Source organism: Panthera pardus, unplaced genomic scaffold (genome assembly GCF_024362965.1).
Source record: "Panthera pardus isolate Hobbes unplaced genomic scaffold, ASM2436296v1 HiC_scaffold_2, whole genome shotgun sequence".
NCBI classification, from domain to species: Eukaryota; Metazoa; Chordata; class Mammalia; order Carnivora; family Felidae; genus Panthera; species Panthera pardus.
In genome coordinates this window covers 131,279,915-131,305,712 of record NW_026526765.1, presented here as the reverse complement: position 1 = coordinate 131,305,712, position 25,798 = coordinate 131,279,915, and the positions used below count along the sequence as shown (strand labels likewise).

The following is a 25,798-nucleotide window of genomic DNA, read 5'->3' as shown; positions in this document are numbered from 1 at the left end:
AGATTGGAAGTTCCAGCCACCCCTTCCATGTGTTCAAATAATATGCTAGAGCAGATGACAGGACTCAAACATTTTACTTAATAAATTACTGGTTTATTGTAAAAGGATATAACTCAGGAACAGCCAGATGGAAGAGACGCATAGGGCAATGGGGAAAGGGCACGGAGCATTCATAAGTGCTCCCAGTACCTCCATGTGTTCACTAGCCCAGAAGATCTCCAGATTCCATCCTTTTTTGTTTTAATGGAGGCTTCGTTACATATTCACAATTGATTAGATCATTGGCCATTGGCAGTTGATTCAGTCTTCAGCCCCCTGTCCCCTCTTCCTCAGGGTTGGAGTGGGGTGTTGTGACTGAAATTTCCAACCCTCTAAGGACATGGTTGAATCCTTTGGTAACCAACCCCCAATTTTAGGTGTCTGTGTCTCTTCATTAACATAACAAAAGACACCTTGATGGCTCTTACTGCTGAGGAAATTCCAAGGGTTTTAGGAGCTCTATGCCAGAAATAGAGACAAAGACCAAATATATATACTTCTTATCACAATATCACAAATACTATCTTGGTTAATTGTACCTTACCAGTCTGTTAGATTCTGTACATGCTTCCCAAGAGTGGGTCTTATGTAAGGAGCATTCTTGTGCGTTTATTTGGTTCTGTCTGGTATAAAACTGGAAAAAAATTCTGAAAAAAATTTTCTGTGATAAAGCAAAATTTTAAGTTTAGGTATATTAAAGAAGACGTTTCTAAGACTAGTCCTTTGGAGATGTGGATTTCTTCCTCAGGCAAACCTCCCACTGAGAACCAGTCCTGGAATGAATTCTTTTGAGGCAGACTCACTTTTTTTGTTTGTTTAAGTTACTTGACAATAATATTAACCCCACTTCTTCCAGCTTTCTGATGAAACATGTTACACATCTCAGAGATAATTTAACTTTACTAAGGGGTGACAGATTTGATAGGACTATGTCAGTAAGTTTTTAAAACATGTTAAGGAAAGTTTGATCCTGTGAAAGGGTTGGAGCTTACCAGTGCCTTCAAAATCACTGATTCAAAAAGCCAAAGAATAATAGGGCATTTCGTGAGCCTGATGCATATGGACCTCAGGTTACATTTAAGTAACAACATCTCAGTAAGAACGGACTAAAGTGGTTTAATACCTGTAATAAATAATCATCTATTGACCCAAGAACTCTCCTAATCCTGGTGAGATTCCTAACTCAGTCTTACCCTCTCAGTTTTTCACTGCTCAAAATTTTTGTGAATTTCAAACTCTGATAATTGCTTTTCTTGTCATTGCCTTAGGCACTCTGTGGCAGCACTGGATAGAGTACAGGAAGCGCAACAGAACTAGTATTTATTTAGTTCCTAACTTGCTCTAGGCTTTAGTGTCTGCAATTTCAGAATGGCCTTTGCAAGGTGAATAGACTTCAGCCATTAGGATTTGATAGTGTATGAGCAGTATTTGAGAGTAAATAACATTATTTATTTATTAACTTTAAATTGCTATTAATGCTTCATGTTACTTGTTTTAAAATAGTTCTCATTATTTCTTAGTAAAGAATTTGTGTTGGCAATTTGGTTATGCCAATCATTTTCAGGCTTCTTGACACAAATTTATTTAAATAAAATAAAATGTATTTCATAGTCGTTATTTGGTGTCCTATAATTTACACCATATTTACACTCCTGTCAAATTTTCCATCTTCACAACACATGTTGGAGTACAGGACAGTGTGGGAGAGGACCAAGTCTGAATATCTATCACCTACCTTAGTAGATTATGAGCAAACTCTTCAAAGCAGAAGGACACATATTTTCTACTTTATCTCCTCAGAACCTGGTTGAATTCTTAGCAGAGAATAGGCTCTCATTAAGAGTCTTATGTATGAGTATACAATGAGTCATTTCTATTGCCGTTTTATTTTATAGATGCATATAATCACAAGTGCACATTTTTGTGTATTTTAAAATTCTGCCCCAAGTCTCAATTCTGATTTCTAGAACCACATCTTAAAATGTACTTGTTCTTAGGAGCACCTGGGTGGCTCAGTTGGTTAGGCGTCTGACTTTGGCTCAGGTCATGATCTTGCAGTTCACGAGTTTGAGCCCCACATCCAGCTGTGTGCTGGCAGCTCAGAGCCTGAAGCTGCTTCGGATTCTGTGTCTCCCTCTCTCTCTGACCCTCCCCTGCTCACTCTGTATGTCTCTCTTGAAATAAATCAATAAGCTTTAAAAAAAAAAAAAGTGCTTGCTCTCACACAGTAGTAGTGGAAGAAGGAGTAGCATCAATACCAAAGTGATTCAGAGTTTTGCCAAATGACTCTGCTTTGTAGGAATGGGCGTATAAATAGGGAGGAGTGTTTGGTAAGGAGAGGTTCATCTTATTTGTATTGGTCTGGAAAATATGTGGAATATAGAGGATGGCTGAGAGATTAGGAGGAAATAGGTTGGGGATAGTAGTTATTGTGATATGAAATGAATGGTGGAATTTGGGACCTAAGAGGGTAGAAAGATAGAGATGAGGGGCGCCTGGGTGGCTCAGTCAGTTGAGTGTCCGACTTTGGCTCTGGTCGTGATCTCAGCGGTCTGTGAGTTCGAGCCCTGCATCGGGCTCTGTGCTGACAGCTCGGAGCCAGGAGCCTCCTTCTCATTCTGTGTCTCCCTCTCTCTCTACCCCTCCCCCATTCATGCTCTGTCTCTCTCTCTCTATCAAAAATAAATAAACATTAAAAAATTTTTTTTTAAAGAAAAAGATGAAAGAATGATGTGTTTAAGTTTTTTGATATAATGTATTATAACATGTATTGTTAATGTATTCATTTATTTAATAACTGTTTAAAAACCTAATCTATACCAGATGCTATGCTAATTGTCGATAACATAATGTTCAACCCTGGAGATACTATAATAAGCTAAAGGAGCTTATTCTGTAGGGCGTCCTAGGTAATAGCAACGTTGGAATTGAGGATGTATGTGTGAGTAGCTATAGTTAGAATGGGGCTGAAGATTCCTGGACCTGAAGAAGTGAATAAATTGGAGAGAAGATCTGTAACAGAGAATAAAGGGGGAGTGTTGAATCAGCTGCCCAAAATATGGGGTAAACTTCAGAACAGAAGTTTAGGAGGGTATTATGCTATAGATCCCAGTGACACAATCTCAGAAATGCAGGGATTTTAGCTTGAGGCATGGGCAGTGATCCAGGGAAAAAAAGCAATGCTGTGCAGACTACCAGTCTTATCCTAACCTGAGTCTTGAGGTAACTAAGGTAAAGAAGGTTGAATGGCCCCTTCAGCAGAAAATTGCAGAGTAAGTAAAGTTCAGTTAAGCTGAGGAAGGGCACTATTCATTTGATGCACTGAGTAAAGATGGCAGAAAAGGAAATCTTGGCAAGGTAGGAAACAGCGCTAGAGGAAGACGTTGTGCTCTGTCCTCCATGAAGTAAGAGATGCTGGATTTTTCCAATCATGTATTTTCACTATTGAGCTACATGAGTGTATCTACTGGACTCAGTTTTATTAGTTAATACTGAATTAAATTCTCTGGAAGAAAGAATTTCTTTCTTTAAAAAAAATGTACATCTCTATCAAAATGCCTATCCAGTATGTTTTTAGCATTTCACAAATGCAAATAGAGTTAGAATGGTTGTACAGTTTTGCACCCTAGGTGGTATTTGTAACTGTGTGAAAAAGCATGAGTATTTTAGGTGTAACAAAATTTGCCTTTGACCTTTTGAATATTTTACCACATCCTTGTCCTTTTCAAAATGACTACCCGTTTTTAATTCCAAAAATTTACTGAGGTTGAGGCACATTTTAATATATTCAACCTGTTCTTGTTAGGACAAACTTAAAACATTATGTGTTCTGAACTGCAAGGCACCATAGTGACCAACTAAGACTATAATACCGTGGTATTTTTCTCGAATTTAGGCCATCTCCCAAAACAATTTTAGGAAAACAAGCAGTTCAGTGTGGATGGTATTTTGTTTTCTAGATTTTTCCGCCAAAACAAAGCCATTTGTGAGAGGGAATAAGTTCAAGTATATGAAAAAATATCTGGTAATTATTTTAAATTAGACACAATTACTTTTCAGTTTTGTTAGTAGAGCAGACTGGTTTTTAAAGTTGTGTTATAAATTACAGCTGCAGTGAATCTTTGTCATAGATGGCATGGCAGCTTACCGCAGTGATTAGGAGGACATACCGGGACACACTGCTCTGCCTTGGGACTTCATCTTCATTTCTTACCAGGTGTTAGAGATGTCTCTCCATTTTTTTTCTCTGTTCAATAGTGTTACCATATACCTTTATACGTGCATTTGTGTGTGTGTTAGCTAGTAACATAGAAAGCATTTTAAAACTTGAGGAATTAAAAGTACATAATATTATATAAGCCAAAGAAGTTAAGTATAAATATAAGAAAGGAAGGAAACCAATTTGTGAGTGCTTAACATGTATAAAGCTTGTATGTTGCATTGTTTAATCTTCAGAACAGTCTTCTGGGGTATGATCTCATTTAAGAAATTAGGAAACTGTGGATAAGTGTTTAAGTTTTTTTGTCAAGATTTCACGCTGGTAAATGTCCTAGATGGAATTCAAATCATGATCTAAAAAAAACCCCAAAATATATAGTCTTTGCATTTCTCCACACTAACAAACCTTGGTTGTATAAAGTGGAACATTTTAAAATGAGATTTCTTGAACGTCAGTTAGGTATAATATCACAAGGTTTTTTGTTTGGCTTCTATTCCATTCCAGTATTTTTTACAGTACTGGAGATACTCACAAGGAGGAAACGTTTCTTTCCTGTTCTCCAGTTTGCCTACAAACAGAGCCACATTGTTCATTTTCCCCCAAGCCTATTCACTAGTCCCCCTCACCCCTTTATCCATGGTTTTACTTCCTATACTTTCAAGTTATCTGCAGTCAACCGTGGTTCAGAAGCACATGATTCTCCTTCTTACATATCCTCAGTAGGTCACTAGTAGCTTAACACTGTGTCACAATGCCTACATCATTCAGCTCACTTCATCTCATTACGTAAGCATTTTATCAGCTTACATCATCACAAGAAGAAAGGGGAATACAGTATGGTAAAATATTTTGAGAGAGAGACCACATTCATAGAAGTTTCATTACAGTGTACTGTTATAGTTGTATTTTACTATTAGTTATTGTTAATCTCTTACTATGCTTAATTTATAAATTAAATGTTATCATAGCTGTGTGTGTATAGGAAAAAGCATAGTATATATAGGGTTTAGTAGTATCAGTGGTTTCAGGTATTCCCTGGCGGTCTTGAAATGTATCTTCCCCTTGAATAAGGGGGGACTACTATAGTCCAACCAGGTCATGGACAGAGAGATATGTTGGAAATTCCTTGCATTCTTGCTTCAGTGTTGCCTACAGGATGAAGTAGAAATAATACAGAATACTAGTATTTATTAGAAATACTAGTGTTTCATTTCATTTCATCATGGCGCAGAGTCTTCCTCTACCCTGTGAATCTGGGTGTGGTCCCATGGCTGTTGGGATCACATTAGCAAACATGATTTAGGCAGAAGAATGAAAAGTGCCTGTAAGTTGGAGCTTCACTTCTGTGGCTGCTTGGAACATGTCTTATATCATGTATACAAGACTGGACTAGCCTCCTGGAGGCTGAGAGACCACAGGAGGGAGACCATCTCAGCCACCCCAGTCAGGGTTTCATAGACTAAGAAACATGTGGGTAAGACCATTTTAAACCCAGCTAGTCTATACTGGAGGAAATGCCAACTTAACCCCTGAATTGTGAGAAATAATAAATACTTGTTGGTTTAGATACTAAATTTTGGAGTTATTTGTCATGTGGCAAAGTCTTTCTGATATGACAGACATGTGCTGGACACTTTGCTTGTCACTTTGGGGGGTTCAGACACAAGTAAGTCTTTGTCATCCTAATATTGGAAAAGATAGCACAGTAAAATAACTAAAATTCATGTTGGAGTTAGGGAGTGATGGAAACTTATTGTTCACATCAATCTCAAAGTCAGTGTAAGAAGAATGTTTTCAGAGAATTGTGGAACTCGATTTTAGAGGCATAAGGAACATTACCCCAATTCTCAAATTCTGTGGATGAGAAAATGGAATCAGGGTGGTCATGGCAGTGACAGACACTCATCCAACCAACAGTTTAGGTTTCTGTTGTTGGGTACCATTAGATGGCTGCCTTTGGATTAAAGAAGAAATGTTTTTCTTTTTTTCTTGTTCTCCAGTCCTTCCTGGGAAACCCCACGCTCTACCCACCTGAAAAGAACCTGGCCCATTCTATCCCCTATGGAATTCAAAAAGACAGAATGTTGCATGATGGAGGATATTGGGTGAAGGAGCCAGCAGTTCACTACTGCACAGTGCTCATAGATGTGCTGGGTCAGAAACAGAGAGACACTAAGGCCCTGAGGCTGCTCTTTAAGGCAAATGCTCCAGGAACAGGCAGAAATAGTCCCTTGGGACAAATTTTAGACACTTCGCAGATGCCGGGAGGAATGAGTCACGAGGATGTGCAATGGAAAACACATCTGGGTTGCTGAGGCCTTGGACCTTGGGAGACATTAGATTGGGGCCCTGGCATTCCATGGCAGAAGCTGGGGTTACTGCCCTGAGCCCTTAGTGCTCTGGGAAAACTATAGGATTTTACTCCAGAGCAAGCGCACTTGACCCTCGCATTCTGGCTTGGGTGGGTCCCACACACAGCAGGGCCAGAGTGAAGTCCCTGCACCTGGCCTGATTTCTGGGGCAGGTGAACCTACACTGTGACTGAGCGGGGGAATAAAGAGGCATCCACAAGCTCTGGGGATTTTTTAGTGGCTACTGTGAGTTCACGACCTTATAGAGAGTCTGGGAGGAAGAGTCCTAGGCGGTGAGGTCCCAGGTGTTTTTCATCCCAGGACTTCCCTGCCAGTGTCCTGGATCTCTTAAGATCCCACGACAAGGGGCTTCAGCTGTGCGCCTCCAGCCTGATTCCGGCATTCTCTGCGCCACCACTCATGCTCAGCGCATCCCGTCTCATCCTCTTCCTGCAAAACCCAAGTACGATTCTTTTCCTCCTAATTCATTTCTTCATTCACTTATTTATTTGTTCATCCTCTTCAAATTCCTTAGCCTAAATTATCCATTTTTAGGTGACCTGCTTCCTGCTTTCCTCAGCAACTTCGTCTCCTGTTAACTCTGTCGAACCAGGATGCTTAGAACTTCTGTTTGCTCACCTGGTCTACACTCGGAGCCCTCTCTGCTTGGCCACCTCCTAGAAGCTGCCAAGTTGTGGAGCTAATCATGGTAAAGATTCAGGATCCCTCACAAGCGCAGCCTTCCTTCAAGGGGTTATTCATAAGCTTGGATTTGTATTTTTGTCTTTTTCCTGATGAAGTCTCCCAGGAATTAGTGAGGATAGTATCTGTCACTACTTTTCCTGCTGACCACTTGGTGTCTCAGCCTTCTAGCGGTAAGAAGGGACAGGGCCAGTCCCAGGAGAGGGTCGGAGTAAACGGGGGGGAATTAGAGGGAGGAGTATGTGAAGGGGAGATTCACTGTCTCCCGGCAATGACTTGGCCACTTACTCTGTGCTGTTAATGTACAGCTATTCATTTTATTGTTTGGTAATATTTTCATTTTTAAGTCATTTTGACAGCAATATGTTTAAAAAACTAAAGCACATATTTAATGAAAAAAATGAATACATTTTTGTTTTTCAGTATTGTTGATACTCCATGTTTAACTTAAAATGTTTGTGAACATATACCATCCATCCACCAATGGCACCAAAGTGATAACATTGATAATATAGATAGCAGACAACACAAATCTGCTTAAGAAACTTCCCCATTTCAGAACTTATTATTTTAGGATGGTGACCAAAGACAATGTTTTAACACTTGTATCTACAAAGGTCAATTTGCCTATCACTTTAGTGACACGACTTTTCTTTTAGGTTAAATAACTCTTCTTCATGAATACTACTTTTGCTCATTATGTCTTCATGTTTTCTTGTGTATGTACATAGAATGAATTGATAGCTATCAATGCATTAGCAAAAGGGCATTTGCTCAGTGATAACACTTTTAGGTCGATATCGTCACTTCCTTGAAATAGAAACCAGTGAATTTTAACATTGATTGCATTTTTTCATTCAATTCATGGAAGAAAAGAAAGCTGTCACAAGTTAATTCTCTCAAAAGTGACATTACTGGAAAACGTATCAGTTGATTCAGGAGTTAAAATGAAGTTAAAATGATTTGTTTTGTGCTGATAATATAAATACAGATTTTGGTAGTTCAGAGCATCATAGTTAAAAAAATGTTCTTAACAAATTAAAGCATTTATGGGGCAGAAATGAATTCATAATGTATCCAAAAAAGTTGAAATGCATTACCAATTTACATGGAAGCAAAAATAATTAAAATAAACAAGTGACATTGTATATAGTAACTGGACTTCAAGTTGTTTCCTAATGAAGCCATGTTGCTTAGTGCTGATCTTTGGGAGAACATTTCAGTCTAAATGCTTTCATAGTATAGACCACTGCTAGAAAATAAATTTTGGTTTCTTTTTTTTTTAATCAATTAAAAATCTTTAATAAAAGTATTCAACATATGGTGCACAAAAAACCTTAAGCTTTATCAAATTGAATTTTTGAAAAAAAAGTTTGCAAATAGAGAGGCATTGAAATTTGTCCCTACAAAAGCAAGGGATGTACGAAAAAAATGGAATGATGAGAAATTGAAATGATGGATGAATTTTGAAATTCTTTAACTGTGCTTTGGAATATCTCCACTTATGAGAAGAATCTTTGAAGTTGTATTTGTACCTTAAATTGATATTCTATACTGCACTGGGTTGAGATTTAGAAGGCTTATGATTAAAAAAAAAGAAGAAGGCAGCCTTGATTTTTTAGAATCTAAATTTAGTGAAACATTAAAAAAATAAATTTGGGGGGGTTCTTAACCATAACTTAATGAAATGAATTTATCTGGAAGTAAAAATATTTGAAAAATTTTATAACATTATTTTAGTGCCAGTGCCTCCTTTTACTCTCAAAAGTCCTGATGTAGATGATAAATTATATGGTCACTCCACATATAAGGAACTAGAAGATTGCTTGGGTGCCCCCCTAGGGTGATATGAGTGTGTCTTGTAGGCATCAACTGGAGACACTGGAAACAGAAAAGTGAATAAAAACTTTCTTTCTTCCCGTAGGTCACAGTCCAAGGTAATAAAAAATATTCATAACTTGGTGTTATTTGCTCTATGTTGGAAACATACACAAAGCAAGTAACAGGCTATAATGTCTAGAGTGGGTATTGCAGATACATTGGCAACTTGATTATAGAGTGGAATGTAGAGCTTTTAGAGAGTTGGCCATCCTGCTGTATATTTCTGAAAGAAGTTGTTCTCTGGTGTCAAAGAAAAATTGCACTGGATAGAGATAAATGTACAAGGAAAACTTGATTCAAGACTATTGCAAGAGGACTAGAGATTGAACTGAACTTTTTTGGGAAAAAAAAAGGTTGGGAGGTGCCTGGCCGGCTCAGTCCATGACATGCAACTCTTAATCTTGGGGTTGTGAGTTCAAGCCCCATATTTGGTGTAGAGATTACTTAAAATCTAGGGCACTTTGGTGGCTCAGTTGATTAAGCGTCTGACTCTTGATCTCGGCTCAGGTCATGATCTCACAGTTGGTGAGATTGAGCCTCACATCAGTTTCTCCGATGATAGTACAGAGCCTCTTTGGGATTCTCTTTCTCCCTTTTTCTTTGGCCTTTCTGCACTCACACACATCCCCACTTTCTCTCTCAAAATAAATAAATAAACTTTTTTAAAAAATCTTAAAAAAATGGGAGAGTTTTTCACACTGAAGCAATCTAGTAGAGAAGTACTAGATGATGTTGGTGGTGCAGAGATAGATCATGATTAGATCATCTGTGTTTGCTAATTGGCATTTATGTTAGGCTCCCACCCTCGCACTGAAACTGGGAGTTAGGGGCTTTGGCTGTATCTTTCTTGATGATTTCTTTTCCAAGCGATAGCTCTCAGGACCTTGAGAAAGACTTTCTTGAGTTGTAAAAGTGGCAAGAGGCTGGGAGAAGATTTGCATTTCAGAGAGACAGAGAATTTATAACGTCAAGTTTTCAAAAGTACATGGTCTAGGTAAAGGAAATCAGGGTCGTAATGCGAAAGGAACTTGTCTAAAGTTCAGTCACACAGGAGAATCTTAAGGCCGTCTTAGTGAGTGGACCTATCACTGTGTATTTGACTCTCAACTTAAAGGAAGATAAGGAAAACTGACTCTTCTTTTCTAGATTGACTCCTTAACTGCTTTTCCTCGTGGAGCCAGCTTATTCTCACCTGCAGGATAGATCCTAATGAGGTTTGTTAGGCCATTTATGTCTGATCACAGGATTTTAAGATTAACTGTGAATAAATAAATGCTTTTCATGCTTTTATAGTCATCTTGGGAATAGGCTTTTCCCCTTGGAAAAGCTTCCAGGGTTTCTCTATTAACAAAGATCTTTTTCACACAGTAAAGCCAATGAAAGTGTACTTTTTTGCAAATAGGATGACAATGACAGGATCTAACATCTGCTTTAAAAGAGACAGTGACACATAGTAGCTCCAAACTAAATTTCATCTACTTACTAAATCTTAGCTATGTTGCAGAGGAAGCATGACTAAAACCATAGACTTAGTTTGTTCCCAAAGCTTGGATGTCCAATAAAGATGCCAAAAATGTTTTAGTATTTATCTTTGATATTTGAAAGAAAGCCACATTTACTGATGATATTTTAACATCTTTACTAATTGCCTTCAACATGTTAAAAATGCAACCTTTAACAATTATCTTTCTTTTGGAAGGTATTTTGTGCTTTTGAATAAGGAGTAAAATATACAAGAATGAAATGAGGTGGTGTAATATTCCAGTCACACTTCTTGCTTTTCTTGCTGTGTGATTTTGCTCAAGTTCTTTAACTTCTATGAGTTTCATAACTTTCTATGAGGTTTTCTGAGCTCAAATGTAGTTGATGAATTTCTGTATTCTTAAAAAACAAAGTATTTGAAGATGCTCGTATCAAGCAATTACATTACTATTCATTTGTGAGTGAACCTTTTCCAGAGCATCTGAAGAGATGATGACTGTTTCTTGCCTTGGTATTCACAAGCACTAATCCTTGGCTAAAGTTTTGGTAGACAGTATCATAGCTTGAGTAGCCACCAGTGAAGGTATTCGGGTAACTCCAGAAGATTCATGCATGCATGCATGCATGCATTTATTCATAAATTAGGTATTGAGTGCCTGCTATTTAACCAGCACTGCAGTAGGTGTCAGGAATAGACAATAGCTGACTCTTACTAAGTCCTGCTGGTACCAGGATATGGTTTAAGGACTTTATTTTTTACCCATTTACTCCTCAGTACTTGTCATAAGGTAGATATTATTGATATCCCCATTTTGTAGAAAAGAAAATTGAGGGGCACCTGGGTGCCTCAGTACGTTGAGCTTCTGACTCTTGATTTTGGCTTAGGTCATGATCTCACAGTTGATGAGACAGAGCTCTGTTTCAGGCTCTGTGCTAACTGCGTGGAGCCTGCTTGGGATTCTTTCTCTCCCCCTGTCTCTGCCTCTCATCTCCTTGTGTGTGCTCATGTGTGGTCTCTCTCTCTTTCTCTCTCTCATTCTCTGTCTCTCTCAAATAAACATTTTTTAAAAAAGAAAATTGAGATAGAAATTAAATAACTCAGTCATGATGACATTGGCTAGCAAAGCCAGGATCTAGGCAGTCTGGCTGTAAATGCTTTTGAGCATCACTCTATAATGTTTCTTCTCAAATAATCATGAGCAAAATAGACATGGTACTTGGCTTTCACTAGTGGTGGAGAAAGAAATTAATCAAATAATCACAATGGATAGATGATTATAAAATAAAATGGGGTATGTCCAGGACTTGTATTATTATATAGAGAGATCCTAATATATGAAGGAACATAAAGAATATGAGAAATTGGAGGAAGGCCAAAGTGGCTGGGACACAGAGAACTAGGGGAGGAATGTTTTAAAGTATTTCCATAGAGATAAGGCTCTTTGGCATCAGGCCGAAGGAGACCCGTGTTCCAGTTCTGGCCTTGCCACTTCTTGGCTAGTACTTTGGGCTAGGGACTTAACCTCTCTGAGCTGGTTCTTTACTTTAGAAATAGAGATAATAATAGAATCTGCCTCAAAAAGTTGCTAAAAGCAACAAATGAAATATTTCATGTATAACACTTAGCATAATGCTTGGCACACATGTAATATCTAAGTAATGTTTAGTTATTATAATTATCTTAAATACTAAAAATGGTTACAATTTTAATTCCTTATACTGAATCTAATTCTTTTCCTTAGCCTGAATTGATGCTCTGTAGTTTATACTCTTAATTTCCATAGAGCAAGATGTGAGCTAAACTATTCTGCTTTTTTTACCAGACTGTGGGCTAGAAAAAATATTTTTTTAATGTTTATCTCTGAGAGAGGGAGACAGAGAGAGAGCAAGGGAGGGACAGAGAGAGAGGGAGACACAGAAACCAAAGCAGGCTCCAGGCTCTGAGCTGTCAGCGCAGAGCCCAACGTGGGGCTCAAACCCACAAACTGTGAGATCATGACCTGAGCCAAAGTCAGACGCTTAACTGACTAAATCACCCAGACGCTCCTAGAAAAAAAATATTTTACAAGATAGCGTAAAATAAAAAAATAGGCTAGTTGTCATGAAAACCCTAGCGCCATCACTGCACATATGCACACATGCCCTTGTGTCTGTGTGTGTGTGTGTGTGTGTGTGTGTGTGTTTACACGTGTGCATACACATGTACTCTGGTGCAGAAACCCTTCTATATATACTCCAGTATATATAGACCACGCCAGTAAATTTGCCATAGACCAGGTCACCCATATTATTACCTACAGCACAGTTAAGTTGAATCCCCAAATCAGTGGTTTCACTGGTTTAGAGTCACCAAAGCAACCCAAGGAAAACTAGACAAACAAATTTCTAAGTTTAGCTTCAGGGATTGTTCACAGCAGTGACTATCATTCTAAGGAATGCTGTGGGTTAGTGAGTGGATTGCCCACACAGGTGGCACATTTCCTCCATTATACAAGACTAAGGTAGTTAGGGGGATTCATAAAAACTCAGTGGCAATGTAATTCTTTATTTGATTTGTTCTATGTGAATGGAAGAAAGGAAGATTTCTCTTTTGTAATCAAGAAGAAGGTAGCAATTATACTGAATTCGCTTCTCAAAAAGACAAGTCGTGGGGCACCTGGGTGGCTCAGTTGGTTGAGCGTCCAACTTCGGCTCCGGTCATGATCTCACGGTTCGTGGGTTCGAGCCTTGCATCAGGCTCTGTGCTGACAGCTCAGAGCCTGGAGCCTGCTTCAGGTTCTGCGTCTCCCTCTCTCTCTGCCCCTCCCCCAGTCACGCTCTGTCTCCCTCTATCTCAAAAATAAATAAACATAAAAAAAAAAAAAAAAAAAAAGACAAGTCGCCAAGCTTACCCAGTGGCAGAGGTAGTGCAAGCCTATTGGACAATCCTGAACAACAGGCTTTTTTCAGTGGATGGGGAAATCAGACAACTTTCTGTATGAGCTATCATCTTACTGAGTCCTCTGTAATGAATGCCTTAAGAAGAATTCATTGATAGCACAAAGCAAGAACATATAGAAGCAGCCAAGTAAGTGGTTGAAGAGGGAGTCTGAGGAAACAATATTCATAGGAAGCGAGGAGTGCTGGCAAACGGGGCCCCTGGGAAGATGCCATAACAAGATTTGGCCCAGAGCTGTGTCATTAAAAATCTTTTTAGGTGACTCCTTGGCAGAAGTTCCTTCGTTTCCTGTTTCCTGCAGGTATCCAAGTTGGGCCTTTCAAGAGGCTGATGTCATTTCAATAGTCATGTCATCTAAAGAGCAACCAGGAGCACTATGAAAAACAGTAAAAATAAAACCATGTATTAATTGTCTCTATTTGAGTGTCTGATCTAATTAAGAAGCTTTGCAAGTTCAAGAACTTCACAGTGCTACCAGGAAGATTTGCATGTGGCTGATGACTTTTGTGTACCTTTCTGCTGTCTCCATCATAGGTTCATCATGCATCTGGTCACATCTCCTTACTGTCTCTGTGCTACCAGTCAAGTCATGGGAGAGAACATAGGGCATACCTCATTTCGTGGCCCCACGTTCATGAGGTTCTTCAGTAACTACTCTAAATACAGTCAAGATCAAGTTCATGTTTAGAACAACCAACCAGAAACTCAGGGTAGTAATTTTAAGTAGTAAACACTGTGTGGACCTTTGACAATTCCAGTTTAAGTGGACTATCTTTTCTTTTGTTAAAAGGGAAAACTTTCTTCCCATGTGTTTTTGGAAATTGCTGATTATTGTGTTTAGCTATCTAAATTGTCTATAAAGCCAAATCAGTTTTTGCTACAGTTATTATCAGTAGAGTACTAAAATGTAGATATATATGGGTTTTTCAATAGCTAATTGCTTTCTATAACTATTTGAAAAATGAATATGATTTTAATAGAAAATTTTGCTTTTAGTAATATTTGATGTTTCATTGTATTGAAGATAATGGACATACTTGTTTTTAAAAGGGGCTGTAAGTCTGCTGAGGATTTGAACTTCATTGTTTCTGAAATGTGTACTTACTGATTAATTCAATTTTGAATCAAAGTAATTTATCACTTTTATAAATTAAATGACTTTCTCTTTCCTCTGAAACAATGAAGTTGTTAATCTAATGGTGCTGCAATATAATGATCTCTTTCGAAAGAACACTCTAGGCAGTTTAATTCTGATATGCTGCCAGAACCTAGGAAATTTGATTAATTTACAATATGCATATAAGTGACCTGTAAAATTATGACCAAAAAAGCACTCTAACTTGCCAAACTGATTGGCTTTTCATTATCTGTCCAAAATATCATTTGAATAATTTTGATAATAGTATAAAGGGATCTTTATAGACTCTTATCATGATGTAATTCCTCATGATTTTGTCTGTGATTGTTATAAATGTTATTGACAATGATAGAGACCATTTTGGCAATTGCCATATGTCAGGCACTATTTTTAAAAACTGAGACTGAGTAGTACTGAAGGACATTACTTTGGATTCACACAAACCATGGTTTTCATTATAACTTTAAGGAGTATATCTTTTTTACATTACATAGTCACCAAAATATAGCTTATTCATGTCTTTTTCAGGCAAAACCTTGTGTAACCTCTGGGAACTCAGTTTCCATGTTTGAAAAACGAAGATGGTAACACCTATTACATAGGAATATTATTATCATAGGGAATTTATGCACAGCACTAAGCAGAGTTTTTGGAAAATTAAATTAGTGAAAAGCAGATCAAATCTACTTTAAAAAAAATTAAGTTCAGGGTGCCTGGGTGGCTCAGTCATTTGAGTGTCTAACTTGATTTCAGCTCAGGTCATGATCTCATGTTTCATGGGTTCGAGCCTTGAGTCTGGCTCCACACTGTCAGAATCCCTGCTTGAGATTCTCTCTCCCTTTCTCTCTTTGCTCACACCCCCTCTCTACATACATACATACATACATACATAAATAAATAAATAAATAAATAAATAAATAAATAAATAAATAAAGTAAGTAAGTAATAAGTAACTAAGTAAGTAAGTAAGTTCAAAAGCAATTACTTGCAGAAAAAAAGGCATTTGGGCTTGAATTGTTCAAATAATAATACTAATATTCCATTTCAGTTATTTTACATATATGTGGCATTTGGCAAGTTGGCAATTTTAAAGTTTTAAATTAACTTCTAGAATTTATTTGTGTTGAATTATATGCTAAAGACTTATCCTGCTCAGTAGTTTTAAGTTGGTTCATCATACATGTGCTGCCTGGAGAGATCATTATATATTTTGGGGAATAACTTGTTTGGCTATCCTACATATAGTTAATCATTAAAATACTTGAAATAATTATTAATAGGCTTCTACATGCTAAGATTGAATACTGAAATTATATTACTATACTTTTCAGTGTGATTTTACTAACATAATTCCATTGAAATTCAAAATTACTGAGATGTGGACAGATATATATGTATATACTTTTTTAGAGGAAAACATTTTCTGGTGTTCAGAAAAATAACAGTTGGTATAAGTTACTTGAGAACTAAGAAGCAAAGGTGACTAATTGGCTCCATATGCAAAGCTCTTATCCCATTGTTTATGGGATTCTGCTTCTTTATCCTTGGAAAATTACTGATATATATATGTATATATATCATATATACATATATGATATACATGTATACATACATATATATATTTTTTTTAAGAGGAAAAATTTTCTGGTATTTAGAAAAATAACAGTTGGTATAGGTTACTGGAGAACTAAGAAGCATAGGTGACTAATTGTCTCCATATGCAAAGCTCTTATCCCATCGTCTGCTTCTTTATCCTTGGAAGACAGGTATGGGAAGAGAATGAAATTCTATGAGGAAGGAAACAAACAAACAAAAAAGAGGATAAAATTTCGCATTTATCAGTAAAGAGTTATCAATAAAACTATGAACCATGGTACTATCAACATGTATGTAGTAAGAATATATGTCTTTTGGTTCTTTTGATAGGCTCTCTAATTAGAACAGAATTCCTTTCCTATTCTCTTCCCATACCATTATTTACTTGATAATTATAGATATCTGAAAATCAGAGGCCCTCAATACAAAATCCTAAACATGAGAAATTACATTATGGCATATTACACAAATTACCTTATTATGTTTTGCACTTTTGATTTCCACTGTATAATTTTTGACTTCCATGATGATTTCAGACTTTTATAAATTGAAATACCTACTACTGTATATGAGCAAAACTGGGACTGCCATCAAGCAAATAGCAATTACACTAATCAGTCACAATTTTTCTTAATAACGTGCTCTTTTTCTTTTCATTCTCTTGTTGGAATATGCTGGTTTTGGTCTTTAATCATGTATAAATAGAATTAGTGTGAGAAGAAAATTTTCTCATATTTTAAAATAAGTTTTAATGAGCATTGAAATATTTTCACCTGTCACAATAGACCAATTAGACATGGTCATTTGTCTTATGTATTTTATTTCAACTATGCATGGAAGTACTAACAAAATTTAGACACAAATTGAAATCATTAGGATTTAGGGATAAAGAACTTTGGCCTTTATGAAAGTTAATTAGCAAAATTAAATGATATAAAATCTGTGACTCTACAGAAGTACCAAATGCAAGGAATCCTGTAGACCTGTATATTATGAATGTCTTAACTGTGATTAGACGCCTTTCTATTCATACCATTAAAGACTGGAAATAGATGTCATCCTTGTATTGTAATGACCTTTTTCCTTAAGGAAAAACTCTCTATTAAAATAGTTATGTAAAAACTGAAGACAATTAAACAAAGCTTTAAAAAGTGATGGAATGCTTTAGGAAATTAAGAGAAAGGAACAAACTAAATTCCAGGCTTAGTGGGATAAATTGTTTTGGGTTTCTCTTGTTGCTAGCCTAAAAAACTAAATTTGGGTGTTGTAGAGTTTTCCATCAGCTTACATATATGACACTGTTTTGCGTCTGATATCATATTTGGGGGCAGTAACATTAATTGTATCATGGTTGAAGAATATATTGGAAAAATAGAATACAGTTCTTAGGGTAAGCATTACACTGTCAAATAAATCAGTTAATTAAAGAAAAAAATCTAATCTGTCAGATGTGAGAAAAACAAAATTATTATTCTTTATTGTCATTTTTTTGTCAATTGATTGTTTGGTTCATTTAAATTCAGGCTAAAGAAGAAACAAATGAAAGAAAAGCTGCAGGAGCTGTAAAAGAATTTCCAGCTCATCAGGAGAGGTAAGTGAATGCAATGAAAATAAATAATATCTTGAAAGAGAAAGAAATGGACACTTTTGCAGAGCCTGGGTGATGCTAAATAAAATTTACATTTTATAAAAGTGCAGTGTACTGCAAGATTTATAATTTACAAGTTGGAGGAAAGTAAAAAGAAGAGAAATACACATTATTGATGGCATCGGCTCCTAAGGAAAAACTTTGGTGATGATTTTGGTGTGTATCCGTGCATAGGCTGTGGTTTACCTACATAATCAAATTTTGTATGCGAATTTTTGTGCTAAGTGTTATTAGTTTATCATTATAACAGTGTAAGATTTTCATGTTACTTTAAGTGTAATATAAGCATCTTTAATTCCTGCACAGTATATCTTTTAGGATATCTGCAAGGGTAATGTGGTCATTCTTTGATATTTAGATTTTTTTCTCATTACACAAAAATAAATAACGATAGATAGATAGATAGATAGATAGATAGATAGATAGGATAAATTCATTGGAGGGTGCCTGGGTGACTCAACTGGTTAAGTGTCCTGCTTCAGCTCAGGTCATGATCTCATGGTTTATGGGTTTGAGCCCCATGTCGGGTTCTGTGTTGATAGCTCTGAGCCTGGTGCCTCCTTCAAATTCTGTGTCTCCCTCTCTTTCTGCCCTTCCCCCTTCTCTGCTCATGCTCGTGTGAGCGCGCGCTCTCTCTCTCTCAAAAATAAATAAATGTTAAAAGTTAAATTCATTAGGGTAAATACCACAACGTTATGTTTCTTTTTAAAAAAATGTAATGTTAATTTATTTTTGAGAGAGGGAAAGAGACAGCACACGCATTAGCAAGCAACTGAGCGTGGGAGGAGGAGGGCAGAGAGAGAGGGAGATACAGAATCCAAAGTAGGTTCCAGGCTCTGAGCTGTCTGCACAGAGCCGGATAGATGCAGGGGCTCGACCTCAAACTCATGAACCATGAGACCATGACCTGAGCTGAAGTCGGATGCTTAACTGACTGAGGCACCCAGGCACCACCACATTTCTTGATATACTTGTTCCTTGGTGCTTTTGGAAGATGTGCCCTGTAGTCACTAGTGAATGCAGGTACCTATATTGATATGCTATTTAATATTAGGATTTTTTATTCTTGGTTATTTGTATAAAAACTAAACCATCAGTGATCAATTTCATGATTAGGTCACCAGGAGTATTTTCCATCTTAGAATGTGTCATATTAAGTTTCATCATTCATAAGTAGTCTATTCTCTGTTTTGTCCATCAGTCTATGGAGGAACACTCTCGACTTACACCTTTATACTTCTCAGTCACCTGTATTCTGAGACTTTTCCCTGGGAAACCCGAGTTTACTAATTTGACTAACCTTAACTTCCAATCTTGTTTCTAATTTACAGTAGATTATAATAATACTTGTTATTTATTCAGCTTCTAGTACTGCCCCAGGGCCTGTCAAGTCCATCCGGATAAATTCTTAATAAACATGAAGTGGGACTCCTACAAATTCAAATATATATAGTTAAATCTTCCTATTTTCTTTCCCCAAAACAGAAAAAAGACAAAAAAGAAAATCATCCATTTTGATCTTTGTCTAACTTTAGCTTTGTTTTGTTTCATTCAACTCTTTCTAGAAAATATGCACCTACTATTACTAATAGAAGTAATACTCCTGCTTAAACATATTTTTAAAATTTTGATTTCTCCTTAGCCATCTTAGGAAACTTTATTAGACGCCCCACCCCACCACCCTCACATACGCATTAGGAGACAAGGAGACAAGGAAAGTCCTTTTGCTTAAGTGAAGAATCTCTGAAAAGTCATGTGTTCTCATAAGAAGAATTTTTATGGTGCCTTTGAAGTAAACATTCTGGTGAAGTACAAGGATCTTCAAGAAATAGTAGCAAACAGATCAGATTTCAGCATTAATAAAACAGGGGTCAAAGTCTAATTGCATCTAAATTCAAATTATACTAGTGGCACCAGTGACATTTCTTTGGCCTCTTCTGAAGGCAGTGGGTGTTGTTCAGATTGTTAGTTTTAATTTGTTCAGATGTGTTTTCATTACCAATTGGTACAGAGGTGGCAAAGTGAAATGATCTCTGGAGGAAGAACAAATGGTGAAATGTGTTTTTTGAGTCTCTTCCAGTGGCAACCAGTTTGATACCCCTTAGGAAATGTTTCTTGACAAAAATTATAAGAAAAATACCAACACTTGATTTCCAAATGTTTGACAAAATGGAAACTCTTTTGTTTGCCAGGAAAATAGAACCAGTGGACCCTTTAATCTCAATATTTAATGGAGTTTTAAGAAAAGTTTATAAAGGAGAGAATATGTAAATTGTGCCCCAAATAGTCTGTAAGGTCAATTTAACTAACAGACACTCTGGGTTTGTCAAGATCTACATTATTATTTTTTTGAAGTTTGGGTTTTTTTAAAAAATTTTTCTATCTTTCCTGCCTTTTACTAACTCATTAAGTTTTCTTTGTTCTTTTCTCTTTATTCTAGTTGTTTGGAAATTAGGCATTTAAACATCTTTTGGTGGTTAGTAGAGATAAACACATTTTAAATATATTAATTTTGATATCAAGCTAGCCTGAAATTGTGAAATTTCCAAACAGTTCAATAAAATAAATTTAACACATGGAACTAAAATTACTGTCACCAATTCTTGGAGTCTTTTCTTTTTCCAAGAAAATGTTAATGAGAAAAGTGGCAGAAAGAAAAGTGACCACAACAATTGGCAGATTTAGTTATTTTTCTAGCTTTTAAAGTTTATTTTAAACACGAAAGGCAAAAATATAGGCCAAAAACAAGCACCACCCAACCAATAAAGCACATTTAAAAAAAATCTCAGTGACTTCAGTCCTCTGTTATTTTATTCATCTTGCCCCTTTTTCTTTCATTTCCTTCTCTATTACACTCACTAATAATAAATAAACAAGGTCTACTAACTAAATGTGATTCAAGATAAAGCTTTTTCCATAAATCATAAATCACTTAATATCATTCTGCAAAGTGCCTTTATTTGCTCTATTTAACATCTGACTGAGAATGTTCACTTTTATAAGTCTGATAAATATTTGGCACCAATAGAAAGCTATTTCGTTTGAAATTTTATTGCATTGCACATTAGCATTTCGTAGACACTCATTTATCCAGTCAATCTGTAATTAATTAGTTCATTTCACTTGAGTCATCATAAACCCAGTTCTCTTGTTCCCAGTATACTTGATAAACCTTGAAGCTTTGCAGGTGAGTTATTCAGTGCTTATCGCCAGGGTGTTCACACAGTTCTGCTTTTTCTCCTGTCAGTGTGATATAAAATCTATCCATGGCCCTCTTTTGTTTTTAATACCATATTGGATGGTAATCCTTTGTGGTTAAAAAAAAAGAAAGAAAAGAAAAAAGGACATTTCAAGATGCCATTATTAAGTCCACATGATGAATATTTATTGTTGTTGCTATTTAGATGTCTCAGAGGATATTCAAATTAATTTGATGTAGCATGGGGAGACCAGAAAAGAACATCTTTAGTCTTGGAAAAAACACTGATTAAAATAACTAAAATCAAACACAAGCCAAAAAAGGGACAGAAAGGGTAACACTTTCTCACAAACTTGTTTTGGAAATTTCTACAAAAAAATTCTGACCATTAGTCAGCAGAGCAATGTTTTTCAGATTTTTTTGGATTCTTATATATTCACCCAATAAAATCATGCTTTTATTTGTTTTTGAAAGTTGGTACATGATGACAGATTTGTTCTTCTAGCAGGAACAGTATTTTCCTGGGCTTCATGCTCCTTCACTTCTTGTTACACTCATTTATAATTATCAGGGAAGCACAAGGTAAACGAATGTGACTTAAAAATTATAAGTTATAGGGGTGCCTGGGAGGTTGAGCATCTGACTCTTGATTTTAGCTCAGGTCATTATCCCAGGGTTATAGGATGGAACCCCACATCAGGCTCTGTGCTGGGCATGGAGCTTGCTTAGGGTTTTCTCTCTCTTTCTTTTGCCCCTCTTCTCCTGCTCATGCACTCTCTCTCTAAAAAAAAAAAAAAAAGTATTAATTGGAAGGACCTCCAAACTGATAGAAATGTTGAGCCACTGCCAAAAATGTAAATAAAATTGTGCCCCTGCTGCTTAAAATTCAGTGCAAATGTTAGAATGTTAGGCTTTATTTTCAGTTATTGAATAAACATTGCCTGAATATGTAGAAAATCCTGTGCATACATTGGGAATAGAGAAATGAATAAGCCATGCATTCCATTCTCAAAGAGTTCAATGTAAATGTAGGGAAATATTCATCCAAGTTTTAGTCTAAGTTAGAAATTTGGTACCATACTTTTATAGTCCCTTTTATTGGCATAACTTCAATTTTACTTCCTGTAGAGCATCACAAATTAAACTGATTTCACCAACTGTTCTTCAGGCAACTAAATATTGTGATGGTCTTTTCCTGAACCCATCATCCATGGCCAGTTTTCTTTTAAATGTACAGTTGGAGTTACTCAAAATTGTACTTAATGATTATCTGATTGAGATGGCACATTGAAAATGTGGCATTACCATTTCTCCCTGTCTCCAAATTCCTTTTGAAATAACAAAGAGTAACTAGAAAAAAAAAAAAAAAGCTAACAGGAATAGTTGTTTTTTGAGGAACCTTCAGTTAACAGTAAAAACATGGTTTGGGATTGATAGGTAAATTTAAAACAAAGTCACTGGAGACCATGTACACAATGCACATACCTCCTGCCGAGATGAGGATTGGTTTTCCTGCTAGAAATTCCAAATGTGGAGTTAAGGGGAGAATGTAGGTGATCACAGACCTTCCTGTCAGGTATTGGGTAGGACATGCCATTTACATTCTCAGAAACTCTCAGAATGGGAAATTTGACTCAAGCTTTATGATTCTCTGTATGTAAGAACATATATACACACAATAATTTAACTTCTTCCTTTAAGATTTAGATATAATTTATTCCTTTGCCTTGCCTTAATTGCTGTTAACTAGGACTTCTAGTACTTTGGTGAATGAGAGTGGTGTGGTATTCGTAGTCTTAGAGGAAAACTTTCAGTGTTTCACTGTTGACTATGATGTTAGCTGTGGGTTTGTGGTATAGGACTTTTATTATGTTGAGTTATGTTCCATCTCTACCCAATTTGTTGACACTTTTTATTATGAAAGGAAGTTGTATTTTGTCAACTGCTTTTTCTGCATCTATTGAGGTGAACCTGTGATTTTTAGCTTTCATTTTATTAATGTGATATACCACATTATTGATTTGTGGATTTTGCATCCCGAATAAATCCCACTTGTCCATGGTGTATGATCCTTTTAATATGTTGTTGAGTTCATTTTGCTTAATTTTGTTGTGAGTTTTTGCGTCTTTATTCATCTGGGATATTCACCTGTAGCTTTCTTTTCTTCCACTGTCTTTGTCTGGTTTTGGTAATCTCAAGCCCAGGTGATACAGTAAACTAAGCAAAGTGGGTATTCACCTCACTGGGCACATGGGATAGAAGAAAACAAGTCACAGCCTAAGGTAATACCAAAATGAAAATAGAGAAAATAGTAAGAAAAGGCAGATGCATTTGGTGTTCTTCCCAGTATAAGTCATCCATTGCGTTAGCTATCTTAGAGGCCCCATCTTGAATGCCTACTCTCCATCTATTTATCTCAAAAAAAGTTCCACTTATACAGAGTCAATATTCATCCCTTTCATTATAAAGAAGCCTGGTGGGGAAATTAGTTTCACAGTTATTTAAGCAATTCAAGTAACGTACCTATGTCAGTTATTATAAATGTCTCTTTTTAAATCATTTGATTCAGCTAAAACATTTTTATTTAAATTTTTTTTTCAACGTTTTTAATTTATTTTTGGGACAGAGAGAGACAGAGCATGAACGGGGGAGGGGCAGAGAGAGAGAGAGAGGGAGACACAGAATCGGAAACAGGCTCCAGGCTCCGAGCCATCAGCCCAGAGCCTGACGCGGGGCTCGAACTCACGGACCGTGAGATCGTGACCTGACTGAAGTCGGACGCTTAACCGACTGCGCCACCCAGGCGCCCCCAGCTAAAACATTTTTGAGTCCATATGATACGACAAGCACTGATCTAGGCATGAGATACTCAGACATGAGCAAACCAAACAAGGTGCTTGTCATCAAAGAGTTAAAATTTAGGCGCAGCAGTGGGGCAGAGGGGTGGGGGCACCGAGGCAAGTCCGTTCACGGGGGGCGCTCCTTCAATGGGAGCATGCAGCATCGGAACTCGGCCACAGAGGTGGGGAAGGAAAAGTGCGCCAGCAGTCTTGGCGCGCGCACCCCACAAGGGCTGTTACTGCCTCTGCTCACCCTCCCCCACCCTCCCTCGGCTGGCAGGCCTCTGGTGTGGCGGTCTCTGATGGTGTCATCAAAGTGTTCAATGACATGAAGGTTCGTAAGTCCTCAACACCAGAGGAGGTAAAGAAGCGCAAGAAGGCGGTACCCTTCTGCCTGAGCGAGGACAAGAAAAACATCATCCTGGAGGAGAGCAAGTAGATCCTGGTGGGTGATGTGGGCCAGACTGTAGACGACCCCTATGCCGCCTTTGTCAGGATGCTGCCAGACAAGGACTGCCACTATGCCCTCTATGATGCCACCTACGAGACCAAGGAGAGCAGAAGGAGGACCTGGTGTTTATCTTCTGGACACCTGAATGTGCACCCCTTAAGAGCAAAATGATTTATGCCAGCTCCAAGGATGCCATCAAGAAGAAGCTGACGGGGATCAAGCATGAATTACAAGCAAACTGCTATGAGGAGGTCAAGGACCGCTGCACCTTGGACGAGAAACTGGGGGCAGTGCCATCATCTCCCTGGAGGGCAAGCCTTTGTGAGCCCCCTCCAGCCCCCGGCCTGGAGCATCTGGCAGCCCCAGACCTGCCTGTGGGGTTGCAGTCTGCCCCCTTCCTGCCAGACCTGAGGGGCTGGGGGCATCCCAGCAGGGGAAGGACAATCCCTTCACCCCAGTTGCCAAACAGCCTCCTCACCCCCTGGACCTTCCTCCTACCTCCATCCCTGACAGTTCTGGACTTCCCAAACTGCTTTTAATCTTCTCATTCCTCTTGGGTTGAAGCAGACCAAGTTCCCCCCCTCCCCCAGGCACCCCAGTTTGGGGGGGGGGCTGTATTTTTTTTAACGATACCCCAGTTCCCCACCTGTACCCTCCTTTTCCCATGCTGCCAGCTTTTAACAGCAATAGTGACTGTGTTTGTCTGTTTAGTCCTGTGTATAAAAGGAATGTTGTGGAGATGAACCCTCCTTGTGCCACTGGTTCCCTTCCCTTTTGCCCCTGGTCTTCGCCACTGATGGAGGCAGGACCAGTAAGGGACCTTCACTTAAACACACACACACACACACACACACACACACACACACACACACACCAATAAAAAAATAAAGTTAAAATTTAGAGGACACAAATGGTAAATAAGCAAACAAAGAAATTTACATATTATGATAAAGTCTGGAAAAGATTAAAATTCAGGTGAGACGCTGAAGAGCAACGGAAATCACTTTTATGTGGGGTGATCAAAAGAGTCTGTGGCGATGTGAGGTTTAAGTTGAAATCTGAAGAAAATGACCAAACATATGAAAAGTTAGAAAGCAGAGCATTCCAAGGAGAGGAATAGTAAGCAATGGGGCCTGTTTATATGGGAAGGGTGAAGGAAGTGATCTTTAAGAAATTTAAATGAGGTCAGTGTGACTGGAGCATAATGAGAAAGGGCATGAATGATGTAAGGCCAGGTAGTGTACATATCACGAAATGCCCTGTGGAACAATGTAGAGTCTGGATTATATTTCTTATCAGTGAGTTTCCATTGAA

The 25,798-nt window shown here is 37.5% G+C and overlaps 1 pseudogene; it reads left to right on the top strand.

Annotated features, from left to right (window-relative positions):
- Positions 1–24,318: 24,318 nt before the first annotated feature.
- LOC109250816 (cofilin-1-like) lies at positions 24,319–24,809 on the top strand (annotated as a pseudogene).
- The last annotated feature ends 989 nt before the right edge of the window (positions 24,810–25,798 follow it).